At 41.0% G+C, this 20,335-nt stretch overlaps 1 pseudogene; it reads right to left on the reverse strand.

Moving 5' to 3' along the window:
* LOC149213168 (polygalacturonate 4-alpha-galacturonosyltransferase-like) overlaps positions 1-20,335 on the reverse strand; it is a 38,243-nt pseudogene that overhangs the window by 13,591 nt on the left and 4,317 nt on the right.

Here is a 20,335-nt window from a genome sequence, read left to right on the forward strand (position 1 = left end):
AGTTAGGGTAGACCCTAGCAATATTAAAGCCATTAAGGAATGGAAAATCCCCACATCCATAAAGCATCTGAGAGGATTTCTCAGGTTGACAGGGTATTATCGCAAGTTTGTTAAGAATTATGGGAGAATAGCAGCACCTCTAACAACATTATTAAAGAAAGATGCATTTTCATGGACTCCAGAAGCAACAAAGGCCTTTGAACATCTTAAAGAGGCAATGTGCCAAGCACTAGTCTTAGCTACACCGGACTTCACAAAAACCTTTATTGTGGAATGTGATGCTTCGAGAAATGGAATTGGTGCTGTTCTAATGCAAGATGAAAGACCCATTGCTTTTGAAAGTCATCCAATCAAGGGAAATTTTTTAAGCAAAGCTATTTATGAGAAGGAAATGTTGGCAATACTCCATGAACTTAAGAAATGGCGACCCTACCTAATGGGAAGACACTTCAAGGTAAAAACGGATCATGATAGCCTTAAATACTTTTTAGAACAAAGATTATTCTCTGAAGAGAAATAAAAGTGGGTCACAAAGATGTTGGGTTATGACTTTGAAATCATCTACAAAAAAGGGAAGCAAAATGTGGTGGCAGATGCACTCTCAAGAAAGGATGAGGATGTGGAAGCATTGTTGTGCGCCATTTCTATTATCCAACCAGATTGGATAAACGAAGCAAGGGAGGAATGGAAGAATGATGAAGAAGTGTGGGCACTTACTCGAAAGTTACAACAAGATTCCAGTATGTCTGATACATTTAGCTGGCAAAATGATTCGTTATGGTACAAAAATCGCTTATACCTCTGTAAGAATTCCCAGCTAAAACAAAAGATTCTTATGGAATTGCACACTTCTCCCTTAGGAGGGCACTCAGGATTTTTAAAAACTTACCACAGGGTTAAGAAGGAATTTTTTTGGGATGGCCTTAAATTAGATATTCAAAAGTTTGTGGCGGAATGTTTGGTTTGCCAACAAAATAAAGTTGAAACAATTAAGACACTGGGTCTATTACAACCTTTATCCATTCCAAGCCAACGTTGGGAGGAGGTTTCAATGGATTTTATCACAGGTGTTAGCCTCCTGTTGCAACAGGGTATCATCTTTCATGATTGACATTTTTACATGCTAAATATGTCATACTTTGCAAGCTGCAGTGTTCCATATTTCCAGAAGAAGACATGAAGTGTGCCAATCCAAATGCACTGCTGTTCCATTTTGATGAGTTGTTCTAGTTTTGAAGAGTTTTCATTTAAAGGGAGGTCCAAACAGTCTAATCTTGGCCTCCCTAGGTTTCAATTTCCTGTTTTAGAATATAGAGAATAATATCTGTCCAAACAGTTTAATCTTAGCAGATCTGTAGATAGGTAGAGAATCAAAGGGACCCAACTATTTAATCTGGGCCCTGGCAGAAATAAGTGTAGAGTTAGATAGGAAAAGCTTTGCTAAAAATAAAATAAAATATATATATATATATATAATAATTTTAAAGCTGGGTCTGCAAGTCTAAATGCACCCAAAACAAAAAGAAGAAAAAATGTTAGGATAGTAGGCTGGGTAGGTAGCTTTGATGTGGCAGAATCATGATTGATGATCAATTTTGTGTCTCACAATGGCTTATCTCTTCAGATCGCAATTCTGATGCAGTTTTCAAGTGGAGATACTCAAGCTGGAATTCACTAACTCCCCCTCCTTCTCATTTGCCCAAGTCACTTACTAACCTCCCCCAAGAGGTCAAGATCTGCTTGAGCCTCTCAGTTTCATCATTTCCATGACATTAGCCTTGGTGAGGATCTGCTTCACTCAAGGACTGCTCACTCATCATCTGTGAGCCTTCTTTTCCCAAATGGCATGAGGTCCCACACCTTAGCGCCCTCTATTCATCTCCATATTAACTTTAAACTTTATTATATAGCTCCCCTAACAATTTGTCCTTTCCCCTATTTTAATCATGTATATAAATCCCCTATGTAAATACCCCTCCCTGGCAATATAGCCATATTTTTTCTAAGTCAGGGAAATCACAGTCCACCTGGGACTGTTTTTAGCCCACCAATGTCCTGGGGCTAGTCTGACATCTGGTCAGCTAGTAACCATTTCCCTCACTCATAAACCCTCAAAACCCACGTTTTTACCCCTTATCCCTGAAGTCCCAAGTGTAAATACACTAACCCGTGCTCCAAATACCCATTTAACACGCAAACTTCGCTTTCCCTAAAGTTTAAACCCACCCGCGCAAATATTATAAAAGGAATATACTGCGCATATGCCCGCACTAACCTGCCGTCACCTCGCATCTGCCGCCAACCGTTAGATCCCCCGCCCCACAGATCTACGGTGGGCGGGCCGTCCCATCTCCAAAGCGCCCGAGCTTTAGCGTCCGGGAGATGGGCGGTATTGCCGCCGTACTCCCGCCACGCGTCATGCGCCGGGCTGTGGCGGAGTCCCTCCCTCCGAAACCACCATCCCCCATAAGCGGTGCGCCATTTACCGCTTACCGCCCTGACCGGTGACGTCACCCCCCCTGCGCAGTCATGTCCACATCACCTCCCCTGTACAGTCTCCCGCCTGCGTGGCCTCCTGCCACGTCACTGCCACGTGTCCCGCCACCGTACCTGCCACGTCATCGACCGTACGTGATGACTTCATCCCGCCACGTCGCCCTGCTGACATCATGCTGACATCACCCACCGTACAATGCTGACATCATTAGCCCTTTTTGACGTAGAGGCGCGAAAATCGCACTTCGGAGCCCCGGAATTGAATTCTGAGGCAGTTTTTGATGAGCGATTTGCACTAGCGCAGGATTTTTTGAGCCAGAGGGAATCTTTAGGGAATCTTCAAGGAATCTTTGCCCCATGTAGCCCCAGGAAGCCTGAAAAGACGCAGAAATGATCCGTTTTCTTCATAGAGCATACCAAAATGATCAGAAGACAATTCCAGATGATACAGAGGCTGAGCAGCGGCCATTTAGTGGAGATTAGACAAGCAGTACAGCAGATCAACAGCCCAGATTTTGTCAGAGAGTATAAAAAAAGGAGGAGACGCCAAAGAGTATCAGCCGAAGACATTTTGGTGGCTCGATGCAGCTAGGAATTAATGAGCCCCTCAGGAAGTCAAATCAGTCAGCCAAAGCCCATTCCTGCACTTAAATCACAGCTCAAACTTAAATGCGAGCAGACGTCAAGGAACAGAAACCCATACATATTTATTTCAAAAGACACTACAGTAAGCCGCCAAGGACAAACATCATTCACTCATTTCCAATACAGAGACCCTCAGTGCCGCTCAAGAAATTTTTGCATTTAATTCCAGATAGAGTTAGGTCAATAAATGTTGTTAAATGACCTGATTAGGTCAGATTGTAATAAAAGCAGTAGATAGAAGGTTTTGCCCTATATATGCCACCCTCTGTATAGTGTTAAGGGTTGGTCAATTGAAAGTTTCATTGTAGACTCGCACTGTATACCTGAGTTTCTCATAATCAAAGATTGCTGAAAGCTTGGAGAAAGAACTATCTGTTATTGATGAATGTTTTGGGAAGCTGAAGATGGAATTCCTGTGCTGCGGCCTGAAGCAATAAGTGTCTCCTATCTCTGTTCATGTGTTTTTCCATTATCTAAGTAGCAAAAAGAAAGAATAGCCTAGAACTAGTTAAATACTCTCTATGCTCAATTTCTGCTATTTCTTGATGTTTTCTTCTGACTGAATTGGTTATGAACATTGAATTCCTTCTGGCTCGTGTTTACCCCAGTTCACTTGTGCCGGCCAATTGTCTAGGGATTCTTAATTGCCCCTAGGTAGCGCCTTGTTATTTTCGCTGTTAAGTTGACTGAAAGATTCTTAAGTGCCTCTCAGTGCTTAACCCCTCTTCCATCCATAGAACCTGAAAGCTGCTTCGGCCTCATCTATCCTGCTCCATTTTCCTTCTCTGTGTATAAAGAAACACAACAACCTTCTCATCCTCGACTCCACGCCCAATGGTTCAAGAAGTTTGGACTATACCCTGCCTCTCCTCTTGAAGACTCAATTTTCCCACCAAAACATAACAAAGAACCCCCTGAACCCAAGACCTAGCCTAAAATCCTTTAAAACGAAGTTAAATCAAAAGAGAGAGCCCTCTCTGATTGCAGGTTGGCTAGAACCTGCAGTCCAAAGTTGGTCAGTGGTTACCTCGACCGTATCCCTTTCTTAACCTTCGGGGACAACCTGAGTGATAACAACAGGTTTACCCAAGTCTGAGGGAAAGAGTGTCATCATGGTGGTAGTTGATAGACTTACCAAGTATGCACACTTTTGTGCATTATCACATCCATTTAAAGCTAGTACAGTTTCTACTGCATTTATGGAAATAATTCAAAAGCTACATGGAAACCCAAAGATTATTGTAAGTGACAAAGATCCCATTTTCACTGGAAATTTTTGGACAGAATTATTTTCTTGTCTTGGTACTCAGTTAGCTCATAGCTCATCTTATCATCCTCAATCTGATGGGCAAACTGAGATAGTAAACAAATGTTTGGAAGGATATCTTCATGCTTTGTATCTGATAAACAGACACAATGGGTCAAATGGTTGCCTCTGGCTGAATGGTGGTATAACACTTCCTTCCATATAGCAACAAAAATGACCCCATTTATGGCACTTTATGGGTATCAACCATCATCCATCACATCATATTTAAGAGAAAATTCTAAGGTTCGAGCAGTGGAACATCACATCAAACATCAACAAGAAGTCCTCAAACTCTTAAAGGATAACCTTGTGTTGGCACATAATAGAATGAAACAACAGGCTAATCAACATCGTAGTGAAATAAGTTTTGATGTAGGTGATTGGGTATTCCTACGGCTACAACCATATAAGCAAATGTCCCTAAAGCAAGCTAAGAAGGATAATAAATTATCACCAAAGTATTATGGTCCGTACAAGGTGTTGCAAAAGATTGGTACTATGGCATACAAATTGGAGCTTCCTGCAGCTTCTCGATTGCACCTAGTTTTCCATGTTTCATGTTTAAAGAAGGTTATAGGCAACAAGCTCCCAGTTCAAACAATATTGCCAGAACTTGACGAGGAAGGAAAAATTATATTGGAATCGGAAGCAGTCACAGAAACAAGAACTTGACAGCTACGAAATCGATCAATTTCGGAGTATCTTATCAAGTGGAAGAACTTATCCGCTAAAGATTCCACATGGGAGGATGAGAATTTTATACAGAAGTATCCAGAACTACTCAAGCGTTGAGGACAACAGTTTTTTGAAGGAGAGGGGCATGTTGGGTCCCTATAATACTAGTGATTACCCCATTACTATTGTAGTTATACCCCTTATTAATATTGTTGTGCCCCTATTGCCCCCATATTGTTATTACTGTGCCCCATAAAATCCCTCTATTGTTATTTTTGTGGCTTTATATTATTATTGTTAGGTCGGCTGGGTTATATTGTGACTCCTTAGACTCCTATATATAGAAAGGAGGTTTTATCATTTGAATCATCCAAGAAGTGTTCATTTATGTAATGTAAAGGAGGTTTCCCCCTCAAAGAGGCTGAATTCTGAGGCATTGATCTATCTTTTCTATCTTTTCTTGAGTTGGTTTCATAACATATTTGCACAATCATGGATTGAGATTGCCCATGAGGATTGCGCAGTACATGCCCAGCGAAATATAGCTTGTGATCACGTCATTTTCACTTTGGATTGTGCAATAGAGGCAGGCAAAGTAGCAGAGGAGATTTGAACCTGTGACTTGTTCGGATCTGAGCTAGTTTTGTGTGTAACAGGTGGAGCTAGCACTGATTACTTGCGAAGAGTATTGTACTATGTATTGTTACAAGTTCTCAATCAATATAATATACAGATAGTTTTGTGTTTTTAGCGAGATGCTTTCCCTGGGATACATACTGTGTTGATATGTGTGATTGATGCTTCAATGTGCGCATGCGATTGTTTCTAATTCTGCAAAATTGAATTGATCAACGTAGAGGAGGTTATGTATTACGCATGCATTCCGCAATAGTGTATAATCAGGATAATCTCTGTGAATAAGTGTCATATTATTCAAAATTTCTACATGGTATCAGAGCGAGGTTGATCATCAGATCTATTATTGAGAAAGTGTTTACATTTTAATTCTTTGGGCAAAGTCTATAATCGGGCCAGGTAGCCTCTGGATTCATCCTTCTTTTCGAAGGTGAGATATCTGGTGAATGCCCATACAGTTGATCTCTATACAAGAAATACTTTGTTCAAACGAATTTTAGATCGGAAGCGGTTGAGTTTTGAGCTGGTGGAATTCGAATTTGCAGTAGTGTTTTCTTGGTGTCAAAGTTGAAATTTCTTTCAACAGATTGTGATTGGAGTATGCCCTTGAAGGCAGCTTGAACTATATTCCATGGAAGGATAGGATGGAGGCGGTGTTAGATGACAATGGGTTGAAGGAGTTCATAGAAGAGGATGTTCCAAAACCTACTGATGCTGCTCAAGTTAGTGATTGGCAAAAGAAGACAGCAAAGTGTCGAAGGATTCTGTTGGAGGGTGTGAGGGATCAAATTGTATCCAACCTCCATGGAAAGGCTTCTTCATATTTGATGTGGAAAGAATTGACAGATCTATTCCAAAGTAAGAGTGACCAGAGGAAGTTGGCGCTCAAGTTGGTGCTCAAGGATAAACTCAGAAACATAAAGTGTGTGAAAGGCGACAGTATACCCAAGTATCTCACGAAGTTCACTCGATGCCGAGATGAGCTGGGAAGTGTGGGGGTGACTGTCGATGATGAGGACTTAGTGATCTTGGCTCTCCTAGGTCTTCCGAAGAGTTGGCATTCCTATCAGGACTCTGTCAATGGTTGGGAGAAACTGCCAGGATGGGAGAGACTTTGGTCGGATCTTGTGCAAGAGGAGATCAGGCAGAATACTAGGGATGGATCTTCATCAAAGGCACCTGATGAAGAAAATTGCGCTTTGGCTGCCAAAGCAAAGAAGGGGAAGAACAAGAAAGCTTCTCATTCTGGTACGAAAGGAAAGAAGTAGGACATGTCCAAGGTGAAATGCTTTCACTGTCACCAGCATGGACACTATGCCACAAATTGTCCGCAGAAGAAGAAAAATAAGCAAGCTGCTGGATCTATAGCGGGAGAGGCCTTAGCCTCACAGTTTGAGCTTGATTTTTCGCTGATCGCATGCTTGGTATCAACTGTGATGGGATCGGTATGGTCCTTGGACAGAGGTGCGTCTTTTCACATGACAGGAGATCGAGATTTGATTTGAGATTTGGATGAGAAAGATCTTGGAGTGCACATCAAGATGGGAAATGATGGTAGATACAGTGTGATCGATATTGGTACCATTTCCTTTTAGAGGGAGTCTGGTAAACCCTTCATATTGAAGGAAGTGATGCATGTTCCAGGATTGAAGAAGAATCTTATCTTTGTGGCGATGTTAGAAGACAAGGGATATGATGTTGTTTCTAGCGAGGGAAAAGCTTTCCTGTGCAGTAAGACAACTGGAGAAACCCAGAAGATAGGGGTTCGAGTCAAGAACCTTTATCAGTTGCATGTAGATGGTTGCTCAGCAATGGCATGCAAGGCAGAAGGAGTGGTGAACCGGGATGATGGCGAGCTGTGGCAAAGGAGATTGGGCCACCTTCACCATGGAGCCTTGAAGATACTGCAGCAGATTTCTACTGGGCTTCATAAAGGCACTCTTGCACAGTCAGATCAGTGCAAGGGGTGTACATTGGGAAAGTTTGTGAAAGCCACCTTTCACGAGAAGGATAGTCGCGCCACAACGATCCTTGAGAGAATTCACACAGACGTGTGTGGACCTTTCTCAGTTGCTTCGACAACAAAGCATAGGTACTACGTGATCTTTGTTGATGATTTCTCTCAGAAGTGCTAGATCTTCTTCATGCAAAAGAAGAGCGAGACATACTCAAAGTTCTGTGAGTTCAAAGCACTGGTCGAGAAGGAATCAGGGAAGACGGTGAAGGCTCTTAGGAGCGACAATGGTGGTGAATTCATCTCTAGTGAGTTCAAGGATTTCTGTAGTGCAGAAGGGATTCAAAGAGAGCTCATAACCCCCCATAACCCACAGCAGAACGGGGTTGCTAAGCGGAAGAATAGAATGATCATGGGTTCTGCATGGGCGATGTTGCATGATCAGAGCCTACCACTTCACTTGTGGGTGGAAGCATGCAATATTGCAGTATATGTGCAGAACAGTTGTCCTCACAATATACTTGGCATGAGTACACCCGAGGAGGCTTATTCTGGTAAGAGACCTAATATTTCTCATTTGAGGATTTTTGGTACTTATGTTTACATGCATGTGACTAAGGATACTAGGAAGAAGCTAGATCCGACCGTAGAGGTTGGGATATTTGTGGGGTACACTGATACGCCCCATAACTATCGTGTGTATTTACCAGACAGTTGCAAGACTATTGTGCGATGGGATATAAAATTTCAGGAGGAGAAATCCATGAAGTGTTCGCTTGAGAGGGAACCACACTTGCATGAATATGAGGAGCTATTAGTTCCTAAGGATGAGCTTTAGGATGTGGATCAACCACGTGATGAAGTTCATGGAATGGAAGAGACCACTCATGCAGTGCCAACCATTAGAGAGCGAAAGCGCACTACAGAAGCTGAGCGACTGGCTAGAGATGCAGAGAAGGTTGTAGGACCACCTACAACAGAATGTAGACAGAGATAGTCACCTGATCAGTACACTGGATATATGGCTCTTGTGAGCAAATGTGTCGTGACTGAACCATCCTCTTTCGAGGAAGCTGTGGAGGATCCCGCATGGGTAGATGCCATGGTGGAAGAGTATGATTCGATTGTCAGAAACAGTGCAAGGGAGATTGTCCCAAGACCGAAGGGGAAATCAGTGGTGGGTTTGAGATGGATCTACAAAGTGAAGCAGGAAGCTGACGGGAATGTGGAGAAGTACAAGGCAAGATTTGTTAACCGAGGCTTCTCACCGATAGAAGGGATCGATTAGGAGGAGACCTTTACACCTGTCACAAGGTATTCTTCCATATGGACGATTCTTGCTCTCTCAGCGCAGATAGGGTGGCACATTCATCAGATGGATGTGAAGACTGTGTTCCTCAAAGGAGTCATTGAGGAGGAGGTGTACATAGAGTAGCCCGAAGGTTTCAAGATCTTTAGCAGCGAGTCACATGTGTGCAGGCTCAAGAGAGCGTTGTATGGGTTGAAACAAGCGCCACGTGCTTGGTACACACGGATAGATAGTTATTTCACTGGACTTGGATTCTCCAAGAGTGAGGTGGATCCTAAACTATACCAGATTGTGGTGGAGGGTAAGTTGCTTATCATTTTACTTTAGATGATTTGATTCTAACGGGAGATGAGCTATTGATACTTTCATGCAAGGAGGATCTTGCAAAGGAGTTTGAGATGAGGGACTTAGGCCTCCTTCATTATTTCCTGGGATTGGAAATTTGGCAGTGCAGTGATGGACTATTTGTTTCTCAGGGTAAGTATGCCTGGGAGATACTAGAGAAGTTCAACATTCATGGTTGCAAGCCTGTTGATACTCCTCTTCCTGGAGGTTGGAGGAAGGAGGATGCTACTTCAAAGGGGGTAGTGGATGCCATTGTATATCGACAGTTGGTGGGTCGCTTATGTATCTGGTCAATACACAACCCGACATATGCTATGCTGTTAACCAGCTTTCACAAGCTATGGTTAAGCCAAACAAGCTCTTTTGGAAGGCAGGCAAGCATGTACTATGGTATCTCAGAGCCACATCAGGATATGGATTGTGGTACAGATAGGAAGATGAGGTGAAGCTATGTGGCTTCACAGATGCAGATTGGGCAGGGAGCCCAGCAGACAAAAAGAGCACATCTGGAGGGGTCTTCAGTATCGGATCGACAAAATTTTCTTGGTACAGGAGGAAGTAGAGATCCGTGGCACTCAGTTCAATAGAGGCCGAGTATATGGTAGCAAGTTTGGCTGCATGCAACGCTATATGGATGAGGAAGATCCTGGTCAGGTTGTTCGGGTCGCATTTGGAGCCTACTGTGATTTATTCTGATAACCAGAGTTACATTAAAATCTCAGCCAATCCAGTATTTCATGATAGATCCAAACATATTAACATCAGGTACCATGATATCAGAGATTGTGTGCAGCAGAGAGTCATGTTACTTTCATATATTCCCACGGAGGATCATGATGCTGATATCTTGATGAAGGCGTTCACCAGGACGAAATTCGAATACCACAGAGGCAGGATAGGGGTTGGAAATAATCCATATCTTGTTGAGAGGGAGTGTTGAAAATGCAACAAGATGATGGAGCTTAGTGAAAATAAGTCGCCTTCAATAAGTGTGCCCGCAGGCAATTTTTGGCGCAAAGTCTATTTTTAGACTATGTCTATTTTTAGACATATGGATCATGGTCTATGAGGTGCAAAATTTTATTTGTGGATGATTGGTCATGTTGGTAAAAATAGATGGACTTCTATTTTTAGACATTTGGGCAGAGTCTATTTATAGATTGCTCACTCTAAATTTAGAACAGTCAAATATTATTAGCTCATAATAATATTTGGACTATAAACTTTATCTTATCCTCTTGGAGCACTTCTATTAGAGCTACAGATGTGGCACATGTAGCTGAAAGAAGAAAATACGAGTTTCCTATGGTTTAGTTGAGTTGTTGCATGCAGGACTTCAGTTAGAACTCAAGTGATTGACTTTGTTGGAGTTGACAGTAAAGCTTCATTCCATCCACCTCATTGAATGCAATGAAGCTTGGGGGGCATGTACCTCGCTTTGCATCATTATCCTGGGGGCATGCGAACTTCTTGAGCACAGTTCCTTGTCTTGTGTCAAGCTCGTTAAAAATTGAAACAAGGAGTCTGGAGCATAGTTCCTTGTCTTGTGTCAAGCTCGTTTAAAAATGAAACAAGGGTAGGTTAAGTAGGTAGATTGTAGAGAGTATTCATGAGCATAGTTCCTTGTCTTGTGTCAAGCTCATTAAAAAATGAATCAAGGATTTTAGAGCATAGTTCCTTGTCTTGTGTCAAGCTCGTTAAAAAATGAATCAAGGTTTTTAGAGTAGAGTTTTGTTAGGTAGATTGTAGAGAGTAGTTATGAGCATAGTTCCTTGTCTTGTGTCAAGCTCGTTTAAAAAATGAAACAAGGGTTGTGAAGAAAGTTCCTTTTACTGTGTCAACCTCGTTAAAAAATGAATCAGTGTGTATGAGGATAGTTTTTTCCTGTATCAACCTCGTTAAAAAATGAAACAGGCTAGCGAGGATAGTTCCTTTTCCTGTGCCAACCTCGTTAAAAAATGAAACAGGCTGTTGTGAGGAAAGTTCCTTTTACTGTGTCAACCTCGTTAAAAAATGAATCAGTGTGTACGAGGATAGTTTTTTCCTGTATCAACCTCGTTAAAAAATGAAACAGGCTAGCACGAGGATAGTTTTGTTCCTGTCTCAACCTCGTTAAAAAATGAAACAGGGTTTAGAGGATAGTTCCTGTTACTGAGTCAACCTCATTAAAAAATGAATCAGGTAGATTTTAGGATATGTAGGTAGATTGTAGAAAGTAGGGTTTTTGAGGATAGTTCCTGTTACTGAGTCAACCTCGTTAAAAAATGAATCAGGTATGAGGATAGTTCTTTTCTTGTGTCAACCTGCTTAAAAATGAAACAACTCCCTTTTCAAGTTAAATATTGAAAGTAAACCTTCATTCCATCCATCTGGTTGAATGCAATGAAGCCTGGGGGGCATGTACCTCGCTTTGCATCATTATGCTGGGGGCATGTGAACTTATAACAAGCATAGTTTTTCGTTTCAAGCTTGCGTAAACATGAAACCGAATCCGAGCATAGTTCTTTTCCTGTGTCAAGCTCGTTAAAAAATGAAACAAATCCTCCTCTACTTGGGTCGAGAGTTTGACTAGATCTCATAAATGTTAAGTTGTATATTTAGGTTCGTTATTTCAGTGTTTTTCATAATTTTCTTACAGTTTTAGGTCGAGTCTTTCAAATGATCTCGTTCAAGAACCTTCATTCCATTCAGCTTGTACTTAGTTGAATGAAATGAAGCTGGGGGGCATGCGCTCTAGCAGTTACGCTTAAGGGGCATCAAGCATAGTTTTCTCTCTGTTTCAAGCTTGTGAAAAAATGAAACTACTTTGAAGCATAATTTTTCTCTGTTTCAAGATTTTATAAAAATGAAACCTATCTCGAGTCAATTTCAGTTATTTTCAAGACTCGTTAAACTCATGAAAATCTCGAGATTATTTTGCTATCATTCATTCTCGTAAAACAAATGAAAATGCCGAGTTCTTTCCGTCTTTTCCTGCTCGTAAATTAAATTGAAAGTCGGTCATATGAGTACATTTTTATCATTTTTTCGAACTCATTAAAAACATGAAAAAATGAAAACCATGAGTACATTTTTATCATTTTTTCGAACTCCTTAAAACTTACGAAAAAGTGAAACCTTAGAGTCATCTTTTAAGCTCTTTTCTGACTCCTAAAACATGAAAAGATTGCCGAGCGTTTCTTTTACACTCGTTAAAATGGAACTAAAAGACGGTCCCCTTATAGCTCTTTTATGACCGTAAAAACAGGAAAAGAATGCCGGGTTTTTGTCGTTTCAAACTCGATACGGAAATAAAACGACGTGTCCTTGATGGCTTTTTACTTTTCAGGTCAGAGACACTAATCATGAAAGTACTCCTTGGTCGCAAGATCAAGCGGTTCCCCCAGGTATTATTTTATACTTTTTCGGGCTTGAGGGACACAAATCTATGAAAAAGTTCAACCTGGAGTCTTCTTAAGTTTTTCAGACTCTCTAAAATTGAAAAACGCCGAGTTTCTCCTATACTGGGCTCGTTAAAATTTCACAGTAAAGGACCTGTTCAATTACAAACAGGAACGAACCACTCCTTCCTAGGGTTCGAATCAAAACTAGGTTGGACTCATCCGAAGGATGAGCTTATAATCAAGCATATGTTATCCTCCTCAAGCTTGTTAAAAATAAAGAGGTACTTGCCAGAAATGGTGGGGGAAAAGAGAGAAGAATGAGCCTATTTGTTATCTTTTGTCTCAGAAGAAACTTTATTACCACTCTTGGACACGACACTTTTCATTCACCTGGGTTGGGAAATCCTTTACCTCACAGTTGATCAAACCACTTTGAAAGACTTCAGCCGGGTTCCGGGGATTAACTTTGAGTCGTTTATCACCAAGCCATCTGTCGTGTCGTTATGTGTTCAAGAGGTTTGCAAGCAAAACTTTCATCTGCAAAATACTTGCCATCCATTTGACCATCCCTGAGTCAGTCCTTACAGCAACATTTCTTCAACTTGAACAATGATTTCGTGTTGTGGGCTTGCCTGCAATGGGTCGCTTTCTATCGACATCAGCACATTATCTAGAGAGATGACTTAGAAATCGTCAGTACCTTGAAGTCTGCATGCATCAATGGCAGGTTTCTCGCCTTTGACATCAGTTTACATCATTGAATTTCGATCAAAGGATTCCGTGAAATGTTCGACATCAACTCATTCATTCACATTTCATGGATTGTACTGGGTACTTTGAGAACCATTGACATTACTGGTGGTCTCTCTCACACTTGTTAACAGTTTACATCATCGACTGGTAATCAAGTGGTTTCTACCATGTTCGACATCAACTCATTTATTCGCATGGCTAGAATCGTACCAATTCGAGAAGTAGAAATGAAGACCCTGGATCTAGTTTCCACCATCCAGGCTGCGAGGAGTTTTGTATTCATTATCTAAGTAGACTAATCATAAACAGATGGCTGCGCCCATACTGTGTCTACAAAAGTCTATGATTATGATGTACTGCAAGATCATTCCTGTATCAGAGTAGTTAGTCTGTTAGTTAAAGTTTTGATCTGAGTATGGGAATGCCTACCTCAGTGAAGATATAATCTTATACATGTATTTTGTGTTGAAAATTGCAGGTTCTAACCAGGCTCTCCACGAGATAATCCTTGAAATGATAAAGCGCTTCACCCTTCCTAGATAATACAAAACCCTAACCTATTACAGGCTTCGCACTTTAGGGGGCAATCTGTTACACTAAAAAATGTCACCATGACTATTTACAGTTAGTATGGCTCTATCAACAGTCATGCTATCCTCTTAGGCAAGTCTTATGCCTCTGCTCTCCATGTCAAACTCCAAAAAAGAGAGAAAGTCTTTATAAATGTATTTATCTCTGGGTACGCAGGTTCTCTCAACCTTACCTGCGGGTATGCACCCAATGTTCACAAAAGCTGCGTCCTTATACGCTCTGTATGTAAAGGGGCAGGTGCGTCCCCCTGTAAAGGTCAAAATGCGCAAGTTTCATCTTTAAAAAGTTACTTGTGGTCATTTCTAGAGCATTCTAGAAGGTTGTTCGACGTGTATTGAGCGCCTCCAGATGGTTCATGTACCCCTACCAAAGAGGAACTTATCCCATCAATAAGGGAGCTATCCCATCCAAAGAGGGGATTATCCCATTGATGGTGGACCTGAATAACTTCCTCTAGATCACTATAAATACAGGCATTGGGCCAGAAGGAGGGGAGGTTGAAAGCTAAACATTTCTAAGGGTAGATGCTGCTGGAATTAGGACTCCCATTTAGAAGCTTGTGAGGAGAGATTCCCATCCTTTCTTGTTTCATTTGGAAGTGGGTGAGCTTTGTCAAAGTAAAGGAGAACTCTTGATGGACCCTGGGAGGGACTTGCACAACACCAAGGCTCAGGTTGTAATTGTTCCTTTTGTTTCCTATTAATGCAAATGAGTCCATTCTTCTCAATAACTTGTTATTTATGAGTCGTTTCATGTACTCCTTGGTCTATATGTTAAATATGCTTTATTTTATGAGATTATCATGTGCTATTTAATCGTTTGATTGTTAGTGAATGCAGGTTTCGAAGTGAAGGAGGAGCTCATCCGGATCGGCGAGGCTGGACTACTACAACAACGTTGGATTATAGGTAGGATCTAAACACTTGATTTCTTGTATGGCAAATGCATGTTTAGAGAAGGATTGCTCTTGTTTGTCTTGTTTGTCACTAGAGAGTCTTAGGCTCCTAGGGAGGTTGGTTGTGTCCGCACTATCGACTCCTTCCGCCTGACATTCTTCTCGGAAAGGAACACATGTCAAGGGACTCAAAAGGGATAAGAACATCGTGTTCAAGTAATCCCATAGAGTTTTCCATGTCAATTACTGGATCTAAATCAAAGGAAGATGAGCAAACAGTGAGAGGCTCACTTACATCGGTAACTGAAAACATGGGACCAGTTGCCACATAATTAACCCGTGGCAGGGTAGATACCACTTTAGAATCAGGAACATTTAGGGGTGTCATATTATTGGTAGTTGAGATAGGACTTGGGAACGAAAGGTGATCCACGGTCACAATACTGCCATTGTGAGGGAAAGACATCACGCGAAAGAGTGTCGATACGACAGCTTTCATTGCATAAACATAGTCTCGCCCAAGGAGTAAATTGAAATCCAAGGGACCTAGAACTACCATAAGATCAATACAGACAGTTTTACCTTCCAAGGTAATAGAAAACTTAGGAAGGATCCCTAAAGGTTCACTAATGGTTCTGTTAAAAGCTTTCAGATTCTGCGTAATAGGCGCAAGTTGAGGGGAACCCAAAGCTTTCCAAACAGTTGAGGATAAAATACTAACAGAAGCACCTTCATCTACCTGAGTATGATGTATATCCCTACCACTAGCCTTGAAAATGATTTGGAAAGGGATGGAGGAAGGAAGACGAGGTTCTGTCAGTCTATTCCAATCAAAGGAAAAGACCTCAGTACTTGGAGGGGGTTCTGTAGAAACAGGTGAAATGCCCCCCGGCATAGAAGAATCTGATGTAACAAGAAGAACCTGAGCGGTATGAAGATCACTCTCCAAAGGGAAAGTGGGATCGACCGAATGTGAATTTGAATCGACCACTTGATCAACTAATGGATCATCAACCTGAGTGACATGAGTTTCACTCTCCAATGGGAGAGTGTGATCGACTGTACTTGAATTTAGATCAATCACTCCGTCAGTTGACGGTAGGTTGGGAGAAAGTTTACGGTAACCAGTTGGAAATTCTTGCTGTGGAACAGCAAGTTTTTCCAACAATGTTAAGGCTTCATCCATGTGAGGGCAAATGTGAGTTTGATGACTCCCTTTACATAACTTACAAGGAAACCTAACTTTACCCTTTTTCCCAGGAACCTGACTATCACTGGTTGATGGATCAATAGAAAGTTGATGAGATTTTGCTGACCATACTTCCAAGACCTTTGGAATACCAGGACAATTGACAAGGAAGTGGTCACCCTTACAAAGCCTGCAAGGGTATTTGGGTTTACGATGCATGTCGGAGTTTTCCTCAACACAACTAACCCTTACAGACGTGGTTGGTTGGTTGACTTCTTTCTTATCTTGCTTCTTCTTCGTCTTCTTCTTCTTCCCTTTCTTCTTCTTCTTAGCCTCCTGGTTACTAGCATCAAGGCTTTTACCAGGCGAAGAGGAAGATATGGAGGAAGAAAAATTAGGCGAAGAAGGTAAAGGGTCAACAGAAGGTTGGTGATGTTGAGATGGTGAACTCTGTTGAGGTGAAGCATCCGGTTGAGGTGGAACAATTGGAGTATTTTGGGCCAACGAAGTTGAAAATAACCATATCGGTAAACCTATTGTAAATCCAGGTAATGACAAAGTAGCCATATAAGGAGGACCAACATTTCCAAAGTAAGGAAAATTACTAGGATTCTCGTTAGGAGGAGTTCCTAGGTTGGTAAATTCCAGAACATTTGCCATTATATCCAACTTCAGTGAATTTTATTAACAATTTAAAACTAAAATTAACAATTAACAATTCACACTTAACAATTAAAATTCACAATTCACACCTATGGTCTCTAAAAGTAAAAACAAACAAATTAACACGCGCTATCAAATCTAGGAGTCAAACCACACACAAATAGTAGCCTTCCGGACCGAAAACACTAGTTGGTGATGAAATCCAACATCGCAGAATTCAGTACAGAAGTGGCGGGTGGAACAGTTACCCCGGCAACCTGCTTAATGAATAGACTGGACCAAGTTCCTCCACTTTAACCGTCTCGAGTGAAGTGAACCCCCCAGAAAATCCAAGTGAGTCTAGCCGACGTCTGCTCCAGGTACAGTGGGATCTTCCCACCACTGTCACCTTGGGTAGAACCTTAAAGATAATGGTCACTAAGGTTACCAACAGCAACAAATACACCTGGGGGAACAATCTACGACCCGATAGCACGCAAGGGCAGAGTAACAAGCTCAATCTCCTTGCCGGCTCCTTGACAATAATCCAAGGTTTACCGACAAGTGACCCCAGGCTCCTCGACAATAATACGAGGTTTACCGTTTGTAGTACGTGCGTATCTGGCGCCTTTCCCAATGAAGGAGGATTGATCCCCTCACTGGTTCAGACACGGTCTCGTGCTTCTCCTCTAAGAGGAGCTTTCCCAGAGCATAAATGTAACAGTTGGATTTATCCTACCACAAGATGAGCTACTTGTTTGGTTTTGCTGTCTTGGAGAGTTAATTACTCTCCTACTCCAAGACACTAGCCTGATCTATGTTGGTGTTTCAGAGCCCTAGAAATGTAAAAATTACTAGATGAATTTTAATTAAGCGTTGTGTTATTAAGGTTGTTATTACTCAAAGGGGTAAATGGATATGAAACCAATGGTGTTATGACCCGACTCAACTGAATGCAATCGAATATGATAATACAATCCTTTCAATTCGATGAATCCTAACTAAAGTAAGGAGAGAGTTTCCATTCACTTCCGACAATGCAAAAAAATGATCACTAAGAGAAAATATAACAAATTCTCTAATGCACTAATTTCATCAAGAAAAACTAATGCAAATCAATTCCAAACCATTTTTTATTTTTGTGTAAATTCAAATCAAAGAAAGCTGATCTAAATCTTCGATTGATTTTTCAGAATGTAAACTATGCAATTGTAATCTAAGCACAATTCACTTGAAAAGTATGCAAATGTAATCTATGCACATTTTTCATTCATATTCTGAAAGTGAGAATTCTAATTATGCAAATGTGAACTATGCAAGAGAATTCTAATGTAATCTAAGAATCAATCAAGTGCAAGTCGAGAAAATTGGGTGAGAGTTCCAAAGATCAAAAAATAAAAACACTCAAAGGTGATTAACACTCATACACAATTTAGCCCCCCCGGCGAATGAGGGGGAAATCTTTTTGCAAAAACAAAAGCAAAAAGATGCAAAATTGTGAAAAGACTGAGACAAACCTCCAAGTAATAACCAAAGGAAATCAAATTAAGAATTTCTCAAGAAAGAGACTCAAAACACCCAATTGATGAAAGCTTAAAGTAGGAATGCCAATGAAACTAGCCAAGATGAAAGCTTCTGACAGGTGAACAGTGGATCTGGGCAGCAAAAACAAGCTAAAAACAAAATCTAAAAGGCAAAAAGAAGAAAATTGAAATTTTCTTAATTTTGACAGGGTACGCAGGCGACCTGTTTGCACAGGTGCGGATACGCTCTGTGCACAAAGCGACAGTGCGTACAGGTACGCACTGTGCTCCACTCAGAGGCTGCGTACTTCTAGCAAAACTAAGAAAAGCTAAAATCTAATTTAACCCTAAGCTAGCCCACCCAAATACACAGTCAGACAGCCAAAAACCAGAAAACAAATGACTTTTCTCAGATCAAAATTTCATATAAAGGAAAAAACATTCACATCAATGGAATCCCCAGCGGAGTCGCCATTTTGTCAGGTGGAAAGAGTCGATAGTGCGGACACAACCAACCTCCCTAGGAGCCTAAGACTCTCTAGTGACAAACAAGACAAACAAGAGCAATCCTTCTCTAAACATGCATTTACCATACAAGAAATCAAGTGTTTAGATCCTACCTATAATCCAACGCTGTTGTAGTAGTCCAGCCTCGCCGATCCGGATGAGCTCCTCCTTCACTTCGAAACCTGCATTCACTAACAATCAAACGATTAAATAGCACATGATAATCTCATAAAATAAAGCATATTTAACATATAGACCAAGGAGTACATGAAACAACTCATAAATAACAAGTTATTAAGAAGAATGGACTCATTTGCATTAATAGGAAACAAAAGGAACAATTACAACCTGAGCCTTGGTGTTGTGCAAGTCCCTCCCAGGGTCCATCAAGAGTTCTCCTTTACTTTGACAAAGCTCACCCACTTCCAAATGAAACAAGAAAGGATGGGAATCTCTCCTCACAAGCTTCTAAATGGGAGTCCTAATTCCAGCAGCATCTACCCTTAGAAATGTTTAGCTTTCAACCTCCCCTCCTTCTGGCCCAATGCCTGTATTTATAGTGATCTAGAGGAAGTTATTCAGGTCCACCATCAATGGGATAATCCCCTCTTTGGATGGGATAGCTCCCTTATTGATGGGATAAGTTCCTCTTTGGTAGGGGTACATGAACCATCTGGAGGCGCTCAATACACGTCGAACAACCTTCTAGAATGCTCTAGAAATGACCACAAGTAACTTTTTAAAGATGAAACTTGCGCATTTTGACCTTTACAGGGGGACGCACCTGCCCCTTTACATACAGAGCGTATAAGGACGCAGCTTTTGTGAACATTGGGTGCGTACCTGCAGGTAAGGTTGAGAGAACCTGCGTACCCAGAGATAAATACATTTATAAAGACTTTCTCTCTTTTTTGGAGTTTGACATGGAGAGCAGAGGCATAAGGCTTGCCTAAGAGGATAGCATGACTGTTGATAGAGCCATACTAACTGTAAATAGTCATGGTGACATTTTTTAGTGTAACAGATGATTGGTCATGTTGGTAAAAATAGATGGACTTCTATTTTTAGACATTTGGGCAGAGTCTATTTATAGATTGCTCACTCTAAATTTAGAACAGTCAAATATTATTAGCTCATAATAATATTTGGACTATAAACTTTATCTTATCCTCTTGGAGCACTTCTGTTAAAGCTACAGATGTGGCACATGTAGCTGAAAGAAGAAAATACGAGTTTCCTATGGTTTAGTTGAGTTGTTGCATGCAGGACTTCAGTTAGAACTCAAGTGATTGACTTTGTTGGAGTTGACAGTGGAGTTGATGGACTTGTGTTCAGTTTGACTTAGTTGAACTAGTTGTATTTAGTCTAACTGCAACTAGACTAAGTGTTGAGTGTTATGAACTGGTTATTAATTAATTCACTAATTATTAACTCATAATGCAACTAAAGAATACATCAGTTAACTCAGTGCATGTATAGTTCA

Source organism: Pinus tabuliformis, chromosome 1_1 (genome assembly GCF_031772625.1).
Source record: "Pinus tabuliformis cultivar Carrire ecotype Pingquan chromosome 1_1, CPIR1, whole genome shotgun sequence".
Classification (NCBI taxonomy): Eukaryota; Viridiplantae; Streptophyta; class Pinopsida; order Pinales; family Pinaceae; genus Pinus; species Pinus tabuliformis.